Genomic DNA, 17,950 nt, shown 5'->3' with positions numbered 1-17,950 from the left:
ACCACTGAAAGTATGAGCACAAAATGAAAAGGGTAAAATATTATGGAATCTCAGTGTAATCAAACGTAACACACCCTGGAAGGACCCACTGATTTACCGTCTCCCAGTGTGTGGCTCAACACAGAGAACTCTTTTATATAACAAAGTGTTCACCAAAAAAATTGGTTTTACCTGAATGCCCTAATTACTTCTAGAAGGGGAAATGCCACATACATGAATTTCTGTATGTGGACACATAACGCAAAATGCCAGTCGTATACCATATTAAGCACAATGTTATTCTGGATCGTTCACAAAGATCATATACCAGCTCCCTTAGTTTCCTCTTTGCGACGCAAATCTTAGTTATTCTTTGTTTCAAACTTTGACAAAAATCTAATCCTGGGGTGCTAAGCAGAGGTGCTGGAGCACACCTACAAAGTCTGAGGAGTTTATTTCAGACGGTGATTTGTTCTAACAGTCCTGCTAAACGACCAGAAACTAACCATCCGCCCAAAGGGGCAAGTATATGGGAAGATGTTACTTATCCCGTGATTTCAGATTTCGTTTCCAATTCACGCCTTCCTTAAAGCCATTCTTGAAAACTGGTCCCTGAAGGAACAGAAAAACCCTCCTCGGCGGCAAATCAGGGTTCTGTTTTCGGTGAACGATCCACCGAGAACATTGATCTCTGTCAGCGTATCCAGCTCATGCTCCTCATGAACAGCTTCCAGAATTAAGGAGAGCAATTCTGTCTACCAGCTGGCTCCATGAGCAAAAAGCGTCTACAGCACAAAGACATAAAACTGACCTGACCCCCCTGGTCCGGACTTACAGTCTTTCCAAAGATATCATTGATCTCCTCATCCATTCCGAATGGACGAAATCTTAGAAGGACCGGTAATCAGAATCGAAAGGGCTAGAGTCTCATTTCATAGGTTTACTTAAGTTGTTTGTAAAGAACAGAGGAGCTGGAATCCTTTTTTCCAGAGAACCAACATCCCTGGGAACCAACCCAATGTTTACTTTTACTATGTGACAATGGAGCACATTTTCAGAAATACGGTAGGGGATGTTGCATCATCGAAGCAACACGGGTCTTATTTGGGCCTTGCAGATGTCAGTGGTTAAATCTCCCTAGCTTTCGCTGGTTGATCTGGAATTAGATCTCCTACCCTTGGTAACCATGGAACCACTCGGCTTTATGCTAACAGATAAAATCACAGTTGGGGGCCAAAAAAAAAAAAAAGCATAAAAAAATCACTACAACTAGAGTGAGTTTGAGCTTTTTTTAATTGTTGTTTTAATTCCATGGATTGCCTGCATGTGCAAAGGAAGTTTGGGTTTCGGCGTTAGAATGTTTTTTTTTTTCTCCATCTTTCATCGGCCCCACCAGAATAATACGCTGCATACTGAAATACGGTCAAGGCCACAAACTATGAGTTCTCCCAGCTTCTGCTGCTGTCAAATTTTTAAACTGATCATTTTTGAGACACTTAACCCACCGTGAAAAGACTAGCTTAAATAAATCTTATTGTGGGGGTACCTGGGTAGCTCAGTCTCTTAAGCGTCCAACTTCGGCTCAGGTCATGATCTCACAGTTTGTGGGTTTGAGCCCTGCGTCGGGCTCTGTGCTGACATCTCAGAGCCTGGAGCCTGCTTGGGATTCTGTGTCTCCCTCTGTCTCTGCTCCTCCCTCATTCATGCTCTGCCTCTCTCTAGCTCTCAAAAATAAATAAAAGTTAAAAAAATAAAAAGAAATCTTATTGTCTTTGTTTTCCATAAAGCAATTAATGAAATTGGTGCCCATTGGTGAGGGGGACCATGCAAACCCATAGAAATTGAGGCCAGCCAGATTCCAACTCATTGGTATAGAATCCGGCTTAGACTCCTGAAGGATAAGATTGAATTGTGTGCTAAATTAAGCGTCAGGGGCGCCTGGGTGGCGCAGTCGGTTAAGCGTCCGACTTCAGCCAGGTCACGATCTCGCGGTCCGTGAGTTCGAGCCCCGCGTCAGGCTCTGGGCTGATGGCTCAGAGCCTGGAGCCTGTTTCCGATTCTGTGTCTCCCTCTCTCTCTGCCCCTCCCCCGTTCATGCTCTGTCTCTCTCTCTGTCCCAAAAATAAATAAACGTTGAAAAAAAAATTTTTTTTTAAATAAATTAAGCGTCAGTCCGGAACCATCTTCTTTCAGACCTAATAGCACTCATAGCCAGCGTCGCCTAAAAGATCTTGGTAAGATCCACTGCAACCTACTTGAGGCATCTGGCTTCATGTCCCGCAGTCACAAAAGCTCATGCTTGGGTGTGGCCACACCCCCCTGCAATGGAAGACCCACTGCGTGCTGGGACGCAAGAGTGCTGGCCAGATTGAGGGCTGGAATCTGCCCTCTTGCCCACCGGCTAAGTGACTCTAACGAGCAAGTCCCTTAACTTCTCTGTGTCTCAGTTTATCTGAGCCACGAGTAGTATAAGAGCGCCCACCTCACCATGCTGTTTGGAGGGCTGAGGAGTTCACAGGGAGCTAAAATAAGAAACGAAGGTCTTTCTTTCAGCTCCTGAGCCACACCAATGGCATTTGGGGGAGAGAAATTTTCTTAAGGACTCATGAAATACCAACTTTCCGAAGCTGTGCCCAGGGGGAGCTGGAGGTAAAGCTATTCACACTCTTGTTCTGCCTCCTAGAAGGTGCCCCCACGCTCAGCCCTGACTTGTCATTCTGTCTTTTAGGGTCCCGTGGTGTGAGCATTGACCCAGCTCCTTATGGTACTGTTTTCCCATCACTTTCCAGGGGCTCGGACTCAGTCTGTCTGTCAGAGGTTTAACCATGCAAAGGAGAAGAAGCTGATAGTTAATTGACTTTAAGGACATCTGCCCATCAATATGAACATTTGATTTTAGTCCCAGGTGATTCTATCATTTCGTGCTGAGTGACACGGGGTACAATTTTCAGGCATAGCAGGGTCTTCCTAGCCTTTTTTAGATCGTGTGGCTCACCCTGTCTTTCTTAAGACTTTTGTCAGCCTCAGATATACAGACATAAGGTCTAGTGTTACCCAGTTTTTTCAGTAAAGCATGGTTAAGTCCACTCAAAGGGCAATCAATATGAGCAAGGTCAATCCTACAGGATCTATTTCATTTAACAATGCAATTCAGATATAAATATTCACATTAAACCTTTTTACTTTTCATCGATCATACTTTTATACATTTTTAATTTACTTATTTTTTTTTTTTTTTAATTTTACTTAAATCCAAGTTAGTTAACATACAGTGTAATATTGGTTTCAGGAGTAGAATTTAGTGATTGGTCACTTACAGATGAACACCCAGTGCTCATCCCAACAAGTGCCCTCCCTGATGCCCATCCCCCACCCACCTCTCCTCCAGCAACCCTCAGTCTGTTCTCGGGGCGCTTGGGTGGCTCAGTAGGTGAAACATCCGGCTTCGGCTTCTGTTCAGGTCATGATCTCAGCGTTCATGAATTGGGAGGCGGCAGGGCTCTGTGCTGGCAGCTCAGAGCCTGGAACCTGCTCCAGATTCTGTGTCTCCCTCTGTCCCTCCCCGCTCACACTTTCTTTCTCTCCCTCAAAAATAAATGAAAACATTTTAAAAAAAATTTTTTAAAGAGTCTCTACACTTTATGTATAATAAGAGAAAAATACCTAAGGCTTTATGGTACATGTTACGAAGTCTGATTTATAGAGTTGTAAGTTTTCGCGTGTGTATTGAAATCCCATAAGGAAGGACAGACATCTCACTATTCGCGATGGGGCTGTCTGTTGTGGTTAAAATGACAGATGAACCTCCGCTGGGTGATGCAAGCTTGTTTCTGCTTTGGGGTCTCTGCCCTCTGCACCGGCAGCGCAGGTAAGCCGGCTGCAGCGAGTGATTTCCCGGACCCGCCGCTAGGGGGAGGCGGAGCCGATCAGTGACGAGAGACCTTCGGGAGGGAGAAGGCAGGGAGGGAGAAGGGGGCCTTGCAGGAAAGGTGAGGGAGAAATAACGCAGGAACAAAAGGGGAAAGAGGAGGGTGGAGGAAAAGACGCGCTCTGGCTGGACATCGGGGGTATTTAGGGAACCAGTCACCAATGTCTGCAGACTAGTGACTAGGGGCCCTGATAAACTAGCAAAGGTAGGCACCTGCCCAGGCAGGATTGCCAGAAGCTTCCCTTTCTGAGGGAAGGGGAAATTCTGCTCCCTTCTGCGTAGGCGCTCACCAGCCCTGAGTTCAGGGAAATGAAGGCATGGTTCCTGGTGAGAACTGGGGTCATCCAGGCATCATGAGTCATGACATGGGGCCCACTGATAACATGCTTGGTTGCATTCTGGTTCCATTTAGTTTTCACGCTCCTAGCATAACCCCAGTGATGCAGATTAGAGAGGGCTGCTGGGCTAGGAGGGGCCAATGCTAAATACAGGGCGACAAAACCACTCCCTGGTGACAACAGGGGTCAGTAGAAACGAGCATGGCATCTCCCTGTTTGAAAAAGAATCTCTCCTCCCAAAAGCCACGTCCCATTCAGCATTTCCCAAAAAGAATGGCCAAAGTCACCACTGAAATGGATTGTTAATTGTCTGGGTTCAGTCACTGATAAGAATAAACCTGCTGAGGCAGCTGGCTTTTGTTGCTTCGGCTCATAAGCAATATTGTTCCGGCACCGGGGATCCCGGGAGGGTGAGGGAAGGAAGAGAAGAGGGGGAAGGAGGGACACAGGACACACAGCCTCACCCTCCAGGAAAAGCCTACCACAGGAATGCTGGAACCCAAGGAACCAGAAGAACCCCCATCGGATCCTCACTAGGGGCTGGGGACTCGTCCCCACAGCATTCTTTCCTGCCAAGCCAGAGTCTGAACCACACGCAGAGGACAATGGGAAGCCGGTGGTGGTATTCAGTGGGGCGGTGGATATTACTACACAGCAGCCATGTCAGCACTCCATTATACTCTGCTAATCCTTGCCACAGCAATGATCACTCACTAATATTTATTTTTACCTATTCGCTTCTCCATTTCTTCATGGTTACTGCCTGTCTCTCCCCCACTAAAATGTCAAGTTCCATGGGAGCAGGGACTTTATCTGTTTTGGTCACCACGCTACGTCTAGAAAATACTCTAGGCAGGGGCACTCCAAGTGCTCAGTAAGTGTTCCCGCGAGAATAAAGATCTGTACTTGAGAAAAGCATCCTCGGCAGCATTGACGATGACGGACCGTGTTCTGGAGGTGGAAGGAGAGAGAAAAATGGGATACTGAGACAAAAAGTAGGAAACCCACAGGAAGGTGGCCCGGGTGCACTCCCAGACGGGCTGTGATAACAGAGCAGGGAGACGGGAGGACAGAAGCCCGAGTCTGTAGCATGCGGGGCTGGGCAGGCAGTTAAGGCACAGTATGGATGTAGGGCTCGGGACCAAGAGGAGTTCAGGAAGAGAGGCTGGTGGCCCCGGTGTAGACTCTAAAATCGAACTGGAGAGCTGGATCATCCACCTGCCGACTGGAAATGAAGACCCAGCCGTGGTGGGCAGTGAAGCCCGGACACCGGCTGGCTCTCTGGAGGAGCATGATGGTCACTGGTGTTGACTGGTGATGAACTGGGGTGGATGTGAGGAGGGCAGCATGCACTGGCAGGTGTAACACTCAGGCTTTGGAAAGACTCAGGAGAACAATGTAACCAGTGGCTTTTGCTGAGTCACTGACCTGCCAGAGAACACCCCTGTGAGGCCCCGGGGGCTGTGAATCACCACAGGAAGCAAGGCGTGAAAGTTAGAGAGCCTTGAGGGTAGAATCTGAAGAGATCCTTGTCTCCTATAGCCGGAGCAGGACCTGATTATGAGGACAGCAATGCTCCAAATAATCTGAATGCTCAGTCCTGGTGGATCTGCTAATCAGTGCCATGGGCCTTGCTGGGATGAGTGGGACCCTACGATTTGAATGGAGACATCAGAGTTAATGCTGATTGCTAAACCTGGAAACCCCATGCAGAGCCGTGCGGGAGGCGGGGTGGGGGTGGCGGGGGGGGGGGGTGGGATCCAGATGGCCCCGTCCTCCCTGTCCTCCCTGTTGATGCTGCACTCATCCCTTGTTGGAACATGAGGCAGAGAGGTCTCCACACTGCAAGACAACACAGGATCTACCTCCACTCCCCCCTCCCACGGGACCAATACCTGGAGTTGGGGGCAGACAACACAGGGTAGGACACACTGGGGGAGGAGAGGGACTAAGCCCCAAGGGTCCAGCCCACGTGGACCAGCCAAGCTGGAGACTGTTTACAGGGCTGGATCTTGAGGGTGATGTATCAAAAGGGGCGGGAGAAGAGGTTCGATGGGGAGAGTTGGTTTATACAGGAGCTGTGTACTGCAACATGTGGCTGGCCACCCTGGCAAGGACCCCAGGAAATGGCTGCGTCATGCTGATGGGATGACTCCTGGAGCTTTGGAGAAAATTATGGTCCACACTAAGTAAGGCTGAAATGCCAGAACTGTTGGCACTGGAGGTGGAAGAAGTGATGAAATATATCTCAATCCCTGAGCCAGTCTTCTGACCCAGAACCCGCTAATTAATGGGAGGTCAGGTCCTCAGGAGTCCCCATGGCAAGTAAACACAGTAATGATTCCCATCATCCTTTGCCAAGGAGCTCTACAGAAAGCATGTACCGGAAAAGTGGAATATTCAAGAACAGAAGCGCCTGGGCACTTTACATGCTTTTATTTATTTATTTTTAAAGTTTATTTACTTATTTTGAGAGAGAGAGAGAGAGAGAGAGAATCCCAAGCAGGCTCTGCACCGCCAGTGCAGAACCCGTTGCGGAGCTCGAACTCACGAACCTCGAGATCATGACCTGAGCCAAAACCAAAAACCAGATGCCTAACTGAGCCACCCAGCTGCCCCACGCCTGGGCACTTTAATCCCATCATGCCCTAAATCCGTCAGGCAAGAAGACTGAGGATGTGCGATCATCCTGGCACAGGGATTGAGCCTTGCCCCTGATCATAAAGAGGCAATGCCCTGCTTTGACACAGGGGGGCGCTACGAAGAATAAATTTGGTGCCCGCGTAATCCACCGGGTGGCTCTCAGTGCTCTCATGACCAATACTAAAGGTATTAAAGGTAAGTATACCTTTAGTATACTAAACCACAGCCTAAGAAGGGGGCCGTGAGCAAGGGCGTGACCCTCTCGGAAATGCAGGTCACTTCACCAGGCAAGCTACCTGTCTGGGCAGAGGTGCGGGTTGACGGGGAGCCCCGCCGGAACCGGTAACAGAGGAGGAGACAATGACTGGCACTCGCAATTTCGAGATCTGCTGCAGAGTCTGTGTTTGATCCCGCTGCGGACTGAAAGTCTGTGTCCCCCCAATTCACATGTTGAAACCTACCCTTCAGTGTGATGGTGTTAGGACGTGAGGCCTTTGAGGGGTGATTGGGTCGTGAGGGTGGCACCCTGCTGAATAGGATTAGTGCCTTCTAAGAGAGACCTCACCGAGCTCCCTCGCCCCTCCCACCACGGGGGCACAGCGAGAAGACCGCCACGTCCCTGAACCAGACATCCGCTGGAGCCTTGGTCTCGGACTCCCAGCCTCCAGAACTGTGAGAAATAGAATTCTGCTGTGTATTAGGCCCCCAGTCTATGGGATTGGGCTGTAGCAGTCTGAATGGGCAAAGACACGTCCTACCAACCTCCCTCTTATGACTTCTAAGAAAAGGGGCCAGGCAAAGTCTTGAGGAGGCTGTGCCCAGAACTAGTCCCTGAAGGTAATGCATACACTAGCACGAGGAGTGGACTGTCATGGGTGCTGTGAGCCATATAGTCACCCTACGTCCGCTGAAGACGGCGTCGCCCAAGTGCATGTTTCCCCGGACCCCCGCTCCCAGAACAGCCCTGACTCCATGACATCCAGGAGTGCAGAGAAATAATCAAGACCCACGTCCCTGCCCCAAGGTGAGACAACTCCAGCAAGCCATCCAAGGACAGAGCTCCCCATAAGATCAGAGACTAAGAAGGGGTGGCTAGAAAGAAAAGAGAAATAAACAAGTAGTATCCCAGAAACAAGAGAAGTTGCTACAAGGAGTGTGTGCAAGTCTCTGGGATTTTACTTAACATAACCTAGTGAGAGGGGCAGAAAGGGAGACTGGAGACAGGTAAACAGGAATTACAGGATTTATATTTCCTCTGCATTATAGATACTTGAAATATGCTACGATAAAAAGTTAAACAGAAAGGGAGTGAATATGAGTAAATATCAATACCATTTAGGTGGCAAATACAGAAAAGCAGGAAACCAAGACTTACCTTTCCCTCCTCGCTCTGTGGCACTGTGCTAGGCACCAGGAATACAGCGGTGAGCAAAACAGGTGAAAATTCTTGTCCTTTATGAACATTAGATTCTAGTAGGGAGAAACAGACAACCAACAAGATAATTAGGACTGGGAAAGTGTTTTTGTGCACCTGTGTGTTCACCCTGCCTTTCCTTCCCTCCCATAAGGGTACAGGATGTAGCCTTGGGGACACATAACTGGCTCAGGGATAAAGGCAGCACAATAAAAATAGTCTATGAAAGTACTGGGACCACAGACTGCATATACAACTTCTTCCTGGACCGTGCTGTGAGGCACCCTCCAACCCAACCGTAAAGTAGAAATATAGTGTCCTCCTTCTCCAGGCTAGCAGGAGTTATTGCATGGAAAGAACCATCTATAGGTAGCCCAGAGTCACTGTGCATTCCCCTGGGTTGATTTTTACTGGGCTCCAAAAGGTGCAAAATGACTCTGGCAGCCCCACAGCCTACAACCTCTCATTCAAGTGGCCCGGGAAGACCAGAGTCTCCTTCTGCAGATGGTAAGCTAAAACTCCCTTAGGCGTCATAGGCTCCAAGTGACTCAGGTACCCTAAAGCAACCATTGTCATCAGAGAATACAATGCACTGATTGACTTCAGTAAGTCTTCTCCTTTCCTGAGCTGAGGGGGGAGTCTTGCTCAAGGACTCATCACATGTAACGAATGGCAGGGCTTGACGATGAATTTCAGAGACAGTAACAGAGCAGTGATTTCCAGAGTGGAATATTTGTGGGAGTATTTTCTGATTTCTACAACTATTAAAGGGGAGCTACTGGCATTTAGTAGGCAGGAGGCAGGGATACCCAGTTTGCAAACGGAAGATAGGTCTGAGTCCTGCACAATTTCCAAACATCTCATCCAGAATTCAGCCTGAAGTCATGCTCTACTAGATGGGCTGCAAAAAGGAGATTTGTTTTTCTGTGATACTGTTACCACCCCTGACCCATATATAAAGAAGTTATTTTGTCCCTATACTTACAAATAATAAAGCTGAGCTTACTTGTAAGATTACCACACTTCCTCATTTTTTCACTTCAAGAGTGTCAGTCTCTAACGTGCCTTGACATGTTATCAACGTATCCATTTCAATTAAGGGTATTTCCCTCATCGTCTTATTTTATACCCTTTTGAGAAAAAAGACCACAGACTACGACACCCCTCCAAGACTTCTCCCCCACCCACCCGTCATCAGAAAAAGGAGGGGTTTCACACAAACAGGAAAGATGGTACATCCTGACCCTAGCAGATAGGAGAAAATGCAGCTGTAGTCAAAAGTTAGTACACACTTAAGGGGGGGAAAAGGCATTTTTTAGAGTATTAGAAATACGCATTTTTGAAAGGTTACAGTGTCTGTTCAGGAAAACATTTAGGTTCTACAAACAAATCACAACAGTGCTTATCTAGGGAAGCAAAACACAAGGATCTCATTGTTAGTTTTTTTAACTTAGAATATGTGGTATGAAGGTCGCTTGACTATGAAAGGGCTGATTTTTTTTTTTAATGTTTATTTTTGACAGAAAGAGAGAGAGACAGAACATGAGCAGGGGAGGGGCAGAGAGAGAGGGAGACACAGAATGGGAAGCAGGCACCAGGCTCCGAGCTGTCAGCACAGAGCCCGACGTGGGGCTCGAACCTCAAGATCATGACCTGAGCCGAAGTCTGATGCTCAACCGACTGAGCCACCCAGGCGCCCCAGGGCTGATTTTTTTTTTTTTTTTTTTTATCAACATTGGAGTAGCTCTTGTTTGCCTAAAACTAGTTTCCAATCTGACTTTGGTTTTTAATCAGTGTCCCCTCGGATCTCTGCTCTTTCCCATTCCTGAACTTTCTGTTCAGAATGACTTCTGATCTTACATCTCTGAAATCCAAAGGCTTCCCTGAGAGCAGACGCAAGCGTCTTACTAGGTCACTGTTAAGACTGTTAGTATCCATGCTGAGTAAGGCATGACCTCAAAATTTGGTGGCTTGGAACACTAATATTTATGATCTCACTGCATGCCCGCGTCGGGTCCACATCTGTGTGGCCGCATCACGTGATGGAAAGATTAGAACAAGAAGTGGCTGGCATCAAGGGCCATTAAGTCTCCTCCCAACCACGGAAGACTTGTAAGAAGACATCTGTGCTAAACCCCTTCCGTATTCTCAAGGAGCTTATCTTTCAGAACAAGAGAAGATTTGTCTTTTTGGTTTCTGCCCCACTTCTGAAGAAGCAGAAACCAGCATCTATTCAAGGCTATAGATCTTAGGAAGTAGAAGACGAACCAAAATAAGGGCACTGTGAGGCAAATGGGTACAGCCCATCAGAGGGTTGAGTTAAATAATTCCTTCATTCAAAATATGTATTGAATGCCTTCCATGTGCCAGATCTGTGTTAATTACGGAGAACAGTGCTGGAGGCTACTTAAAATTTTAATAGTAAGATATCCTCATCTGAGTAAAACTAGGTCAGGGAGACGGAAGGACTTAGGCAGAACTTAACTAAAAATTTCAGACACGAGATAGACCAGCATCTTGGCCGAGGTTAATTACGATAGTAGGAGCATTTAATATTTGACACAGATGTGGAAAGCCTTCCCTGGACATCCGGGGATGAGGCACAGAGGAACTGTCTTACACTGGGCTGCTGGAAGCAGAACCTGAGGGAGGATCCGGGTTCAAGAGGTGTACGTAGTGATCCTGAGACAAGGGGAGCACGGAAGCGGGACAGAGCAGGAGGAAGGTCAAGCGCGAATGTGGTTTCCTAGAGATGGGCTCTAGTATGGTCCCACCCGGAGGCTTGGAAGTGGAGCTTGCACACAGAGTTCATCCTACTTTGAGGCAGGGACAGCCATTTATACCCCCGGGCCACTCATTCAGTCACTGGCCACGGTCCACACGGATTTAGCAACATGACTACCACTTTTGACTTTAACGACAGCAGGTCCAGTGGTGGTTGGAGTAGGGAGCAGAGGCCTAGTAAGTGTATTCAAGGGAGAATGGGAAGGGAAAAACCATAGGCAGTGGCCATGGACAACTCTCTTGAGAAGTACAACTGCAAACAGAAGAGAAGTAGATTGTGGCTGGGTAGGCACGTGGGCTCCGAGGGTCTGTTTTAAATGAGAAAAATCACATCGTATTTTTATACTGATGGGGATGTTCTGATAGGGTGGGAAAATGATGATGCGGAGAGAAAGGGATTTGAGGGGGCAAAGGGAATAGAAGCCAGGGCACAGCTGGAGGGCGTGGTCCTGGTGTGGACAGTTCATCTGCAGAAACAGGGGGAAAGATGGACCATGAGGGAGTGAGCAGGTGTGGTGAGGGCGGCATGTGCATTTCCCCTCCTGGCTGCTTTTAGCATGGTCATGAGTGGATGGTGAGGTTGACAGGAGCCTGGGCAAGAGACAAAAGGTCCGAGGAGAGAACAGAGGGGAGACAGCCGCCCAGAGAGTGAGGTACACAGGGAAAATTCGGTCTCATAAATAACTTCCCTAAGGCAAATAGATTTTTAGTTGATTTGAGATTCCCTAGGGATACGGTCTGAAAATAATGACTTCTCATATTCTTTCTGTGTCATAGTATGAGCTTGATTTCTGTTTCGTCCTCATCCTCTGGCCAGAACTTCCAAAACGCAGACCTGTGTTGAGTTTTGTCTCCTAGATATCTCTGGTTCTACTTCGTTCTCTTCATCTCGACTCCCGGCACCTTAGGACAAGCTGGCGTACCTTGCCTGGACACTACAGTAGCCTCTTAATTAGTCTCCTGACCTCTCATCTGGGCTCCTTCCACTCTATTCTCTCTTCCAAAAGCCGAAAGAGTTTCTCCATACACAGATCTGATCCTCTCACCATCGCTGTAAACCCTCCAGTGGTTCCCACTGCTTTTTGGCTACAGACCCTGAACAACCTGTCCCCGCCCATGTCTCTGCTTCATCTCGCACCTGCCCCTTCACTCTGTGAGCATGGGCCACGCAAGCCTCCTCTCGGCTTTGCTGGAGTAACCACATACTCTTTGCTCCGAAATACCCTTATACCTTGCCACTTTGCTCCATCTATGCCTGTTACCATTTCCTGTAAAATATGAAAGAGAAGTAAAGAGAAGAAAGAGAAATATATATATATATATATATATATATATTAATATACATACTAACATATATTAAATATATATACAAATATATACTAATACACACACACACACACACAGAGGAATATTTAGTACATAAAAACCCCATAAATAAAAAGACATCTATACCTGGCCATATTGTAGAAAAACTAAAGGACATCAATGACAGAGAGAAAAACAGGTTAAAAAGAGAGGAACTGGAAGAAAACAGATTGTCCTTAATAAAAGATGCAAAACCCTAAAGTTAGGGTTTCAATGTTTCTCAACAGGAACCATGGAGGCCAGAGGACAACAGAATGGTACCGTCACAAAACGACTGTCGCCGTAAAATTGTAGACCAGCGAAAATACCTTTTAAGAACAAGGGCAAAGTAGAAATATTTTCAAGGACTGAGAAGTTGCCACTGACGGTCCACTCCTACAGAAATGCATAAAGGCGGAAAAAAGCGATCCAGATGGAACATTTGAGAGGAAAGAAGAAATGAAGAGCAAAATGGTAGTAAATAAGCGAATAGAAGAACTGGTACCGTGAGACGACAGTCACAGTGCAGTGGGGAAGAGATGCAGTCTTCTGAGTCCTTGCACCTTCTAACTGTACAATCAAGTTACTGATTAATTTTAGACCTTGACCATTTCAGCACGTAACAGAACTTGTAAAAGCCCAATCTTTGCATTGCAACTGGACCATTTGCCTCCTTTGTATTTGAGAAATCTCAGCTTAGTTGTAAAAGGCACAATTTTGAAACACTAAGAGAAATATGGAAGGTATTTATGACCCTGAGGTAAGCAACGATTTTTTTTTTTTCTTAAACAAGACACGAGGGGCGTCTGGGTGGCTCAGTCGGTTGAGCGTCTGACTTCGGCTCAGGTCATGATCTCACGGTTCATGGGTTGGAGCCCCACGTAGGGCTCTGTGCTGACAGCTCAGAGCCTGGAGCCTGCTTCGGATTCTGCGTCTCCCTCTCTCTATGCCCCTCCCTTGCTCATGCTCTGTCTCTCTCTCTCTCCCTCTCAAATATAAACAAATGTAAAAAAAAAAAAAACATTTTTAAACAAGACACAAAAAGCATTTATCATAAGATATAAGATTGATAAATTGGACTATATTTAAATCAATGACAACTTGCTCATAAAAAGATGCCACAAAGAATGTAAAAATATAAGACATAAAGTGGCTCAGGGTATATACAATATATATAATATTATGGATACTATTGGATAAAAAGAACTCGCATTATTCAATAAGAAAAGACAAACAACCAAGAAGATGCAAACAAGGAATTTTACAAAAGAACAAACTTAGATGGTCAATAAACATTTGAAAAGATGATTAACCTTGGGGCACCTGCGGTTAAGCATCTGACTCTGGATTTGGGTTCAAGTCATGATCTCAGAGGTGTGAGATCAAGTGCCCACACCTCGGGCTCGGGCTTGTTGCTGAGTGTGGAGCCTGCTTGGGGTTCCCTCCCTTTCTGTCTCTGCCCCTCCTCTGAGCACACTCATTCTCTCTCTCTCTCTCTCTCTCTCTCTCTCAATAAATAAATAAACATTTTTTAGAAAGACGATTAACCTTATTAGCAATATGGGAAATACACATTAGAACCATAGTGAATCAGCATTTCATATCGAACAGCTGGAAAATTAAGAAGCCTACTGATGCTAAGGTTGCCAAGAGTATGGAGCAGTGGAAATACTTACAGAATGCTTTGGGCAACATACTTTGTATAACGACCTTCAAGAAAAATTGGCCATATCCAGTTAGCCTGAGAATGTACAAACTTACTACCCACCACTTACATCCCTAGATAATCTCTTGTAGTAAGTTGCCTACAACACTATTCACAGCAGCATGTTTCGTGTTAACAAAAGAGAGAAAGACTGGAAACAACATCAATGTCCTTCAAGTGTACAAAAGATACATAGTCTGGATATATCCATGTAATGTCACACTCTACTTTGAACATAATTCAGCTACCCACATCAACACAATAGAAATTCAATAATGTTGAGCAAAAACCAAACCAAACCAAAAGAAAAGGCCCCAAAACAAAAAAACAAACCAGTTTAGGATGCATACAATGATATGTCCCATATAACAGACAAACTAGAAAATATATAATGTAGTTTAGGGAGACATACAAAGCTGGGAAAACCATAAAGAAAGAGATGATTAGCCCAAGGGCTCAAAAAAGTGGTTATTTCCATGGGGGCAAGGATGTGCGACTCAGGAATTTCCAAGGGGGTTTCTAAGGTGCGGGTGATGTTGTAGTCTAGACATCAATCACTAAACACATATTTATATAACTAGCACATACATTTATATATAAACAAACACAGTTGTGTTTTATGTACTTACATGCCTGTTATATGTTATATTATAGCTCACATTTTATTTCTTTATTTTTTTACATTATACCTCACATTTTAAAAAGCGATGGAGAAGACTACATTAACACATGTGGACATGTTTCAGGAAGCTTTGCCTGGAAACAGCAGAGAAATGGTATGGTAGCTACAAGAGTATTTTTTTATATAACGTTTTAGAATTTTTATTTAAATCCAAGTTAGTTAACATATAGCATAATAATGATTTCAGGAGTAGAACCCAGGGATTCACCGCTTCCATATAACCCCCAGTGCTCATCCCAACAAGTGCCCTCCTTAATGCCCATCACCCATCTGATCTACCCACCCACCTGCCGTCCAGCAGCCCTCAGTTTGTTCTCTGTATTTAAGAGTATCTTATGGTTTGCCTCCTTCTCTGTTTTTACCATATTTTTCCTTCCCTTCCCCTATGGTCATCCGTTTTGTTTCTTCAGTTCCACAAATGAGTGAAATCATATGATATTCCTCTTTCTCTGGCTGACTTATTTCACTTAGCATAATACCCTCCACTTCATCCACATTGTTGCAAATGGTAAGATCTCATTCTTTTTCATCATTGAGTAGTATCCATATCTTCTTTATCCATTCGTCAGTCAATGGACATTTGGGCTCTTTCCATAATTTGGCTATTGTTCATAGGGCTGCTATAAACATTGGGGTGCCCGTGCCCCTTAGAATCAGCATTTTTATATCTTTTGGATGAATACCCAGCAGTGCAAATCCTGGGTTGTAGGGTAGCTCTATTTTTAATTTTTTGATGACAAATCTCTTCCACCTGCTTACTAGCCTAAAAATCCTTTTAAAGGTGGGAAACAAAACAGCCTGTTTGGGTGCCCTTGGGAATGAGGCCATAAAGTAGAAGAAATAGATGATGCAAAGCAGGGGGAGAGACTAACTTCAGAAGCAGCCCCCTGCAGCAGGCAGGAGCAGGCAGATAGTGCAGATGGAAAGGAAGCAGCTTGCCCTTGAGGAAGAGCAGTGATGTCTCACTCCTACAACAGGCTACAGGGCCAGACGGGTGTGGGACTCGGGAGAAGGAGAGATGAGGGTTTGCCCATCTAGTTGCTTGGAAGTCAAGGTTGACAGCTAAAAGAGAGGGACGTGGAGAGGAAGAGATCTAAGAATTTCGAGGGGCACCTGGGTGGCACAGTTGGTTGAGCTCTTGATTTCGGCACAGGTCAGGATCTCACAGTCTGCCGGATGGAGCCCCACATCAGGCTCTGCACTGGCAGTGCTTGGGGTTCTCCCTCTCCTTCTCTCTCGGCCCCTTCTCTGCTTGTGCTCTGTCTCTCTCTCTCTCTCTCTCTCTCAAAATAAATAAACACACACGCACAAATTTTTTAATGAATTTCAAGAAGAGCTGAAAAAGTGGGAACCATTTCAGAGAGTGTAGTGGAACCATGAGTACGGAGTCGCCCAGGTGGGGCTTGTGGTCATGAATTTTCACTGAAACCCTCCTATCTGGTATATAATTTTCCCAGATGACACATAATGTCAGACAGGTGAAGGGGCAGAATTGCTGGAGAGCTGGTCAACCAGGGTCAGAGGGCATATCAAACTGCCCCCGGAAATCTCCATCCACGTGTCCTCTGAGCACCTCAAGCTCAGGCTGGCCCGGAAGGAGGCTCTTCATTTTTAATGTTTCCCAAAGTCTGCTCATGCATTTTTCTACTCTTGCTTCTTGAGATCCCATTGGCCCGAGCCCCAGGCTTCCCACTGCCCTGCAGATCATTCTGTGACACTTTCTACACCTAGTATTCTGTCACTCACCAAGGTTTGAGGGTTTCATTTACTTAACATCTGATTGGAAGTTACTGAACACTTACAAAAAAGACAAAACAAAACAAAAAGTGTTCACTCTCACTAGTCACCAAATATATACAAATCAGTGGAAAAGGAAAAACACAGTTTTTGGCAACCAGTGTGAAAACATGAAAAAGATAATGTCCAATGTGGTCAGGAGTCAAATGAAACAAACACTTTCATGTGCAGCTGGTGTAAAGACAAAAGCTTTGCGGGGTGACCTGGCAAGGGCGTGGGAAGTCTTTAAAAATGCTTTACCCCTCAACTCGGTAACTCCTAGAAATCGTCACCAGAAAATGCACAGGGAAATACACAAATTATTTAACGACATTAGCATCACTACGTTTCGTTAAATAGGAAAAAAATTATAAATAGCATACATGTCTACACAGCTTAAATAAGGAATCTGTTATACAAATTATGGTCCATTTGTAATTTCTCTGTAGACATTAAGAATTATCATATAGGGGCACCTGGGTGGCTCAGTCGATTGAGAGTCCAACGTTGGCTCAGGTCATGATCTCACGGTTTGTGAGTTCGAGCCCCGCTTCCGGCTCTGTGCTGACAGCTTGGAGCCTGGAGCCTGCTTCGGAGTCTGTGTCTCCCTCTCTCTCTGCCCCTCCCCTGCTCACAGCCCGTCTCTCTCTGTCTCTCAAAAATGAATAAAAATGTTTAAAAATTAAAAAAAAAGAATTATCATATAGGTATGTATTTCCTGACGTAACAATATCCACATATATTTTAGAATAAAGGAAGGAAAGTTGCAAAACAATTTTGTTCCATTTTAGTTAAAAATATATTTATGTATTGTTGAGGTCTATCCCGATGGAGCTTTTCCTCGTAGAGGAAACACCTCGTAGAGTATTTGTGTGGTTTCTTTACTCACAGGACTGTGTGTTGGATCCAAGCGAAAGAACTGCAGGACACAGATCTGCTAAAAAACTATGTGAAACACCTAACAGTCACATTGTGTAAATCTCAGGTACTGACATACCCCAACAATCTGTACAATTCTAGGGCATGATCGCTCAGGGGTGAATATGATCTGAACTCATTCATGTTAAGAGGGTGTCTGAAGTTGAGCACCAGGCACATCCATCTACTCTGACCCTACACGTGGTCCTAAAGTAAGAAAGTGTAGTCCCGAAGACTACAGGTGGGGAATTTCTGAAGTATGCCCGTATTCAAGTGGAGATCAAAAGAATTGTGGACTGATAGTGACAACTGTGGGCTGAACAAAAATTCTTTTGTAAAGGGCTATTTCGAAGATTTTGATTCTGACTTGGGAGGAACTAAGGTGATTGGCAGCGGAAGGAATCAGATATAAAATTCATTGACTTTAAATGTATTGACT

The 17,950-nt window shown here is 45.6% G+C and overlaps 1 non-coding gene across 1 annotated transcript; it reads left to right on the top strand.

Annotated features, from left to right (window-relative positions):
* Positions 1 to 17,405: 17,405 nt before the first annotated feature.
* Positions 17,406 to 17,525, top strand: LOC123582133. Its single transcript, XR_006704225.1, has one exon. It is a non-coding gene; the product is annotated as a small nucleolar RNA SNORA18 (small nucleolar RNA).
* The last annotated feature ends 425 nt before the right edge of the window (positions 17,526 to 17,950 follow it).

Source organism: Leopardus geoffroyi, chromosome A1 (assembly GCF_018350155.1).
Source record: "Leopardus geoffroyi isolate Oge1 chromosome A1, O.geoffroyi_Oge1_pat1.0, whole genome shotgun sequence".
Lineage (NCBI taxonomy): Eukaryota > Metazoa > Chordata > Mammalia > Carnivora > Felidae > Leopardus > Leopardus geoffroyi.
This window is presented reverse-complemented; position numbering and strand designations above follow the sequence as displayed.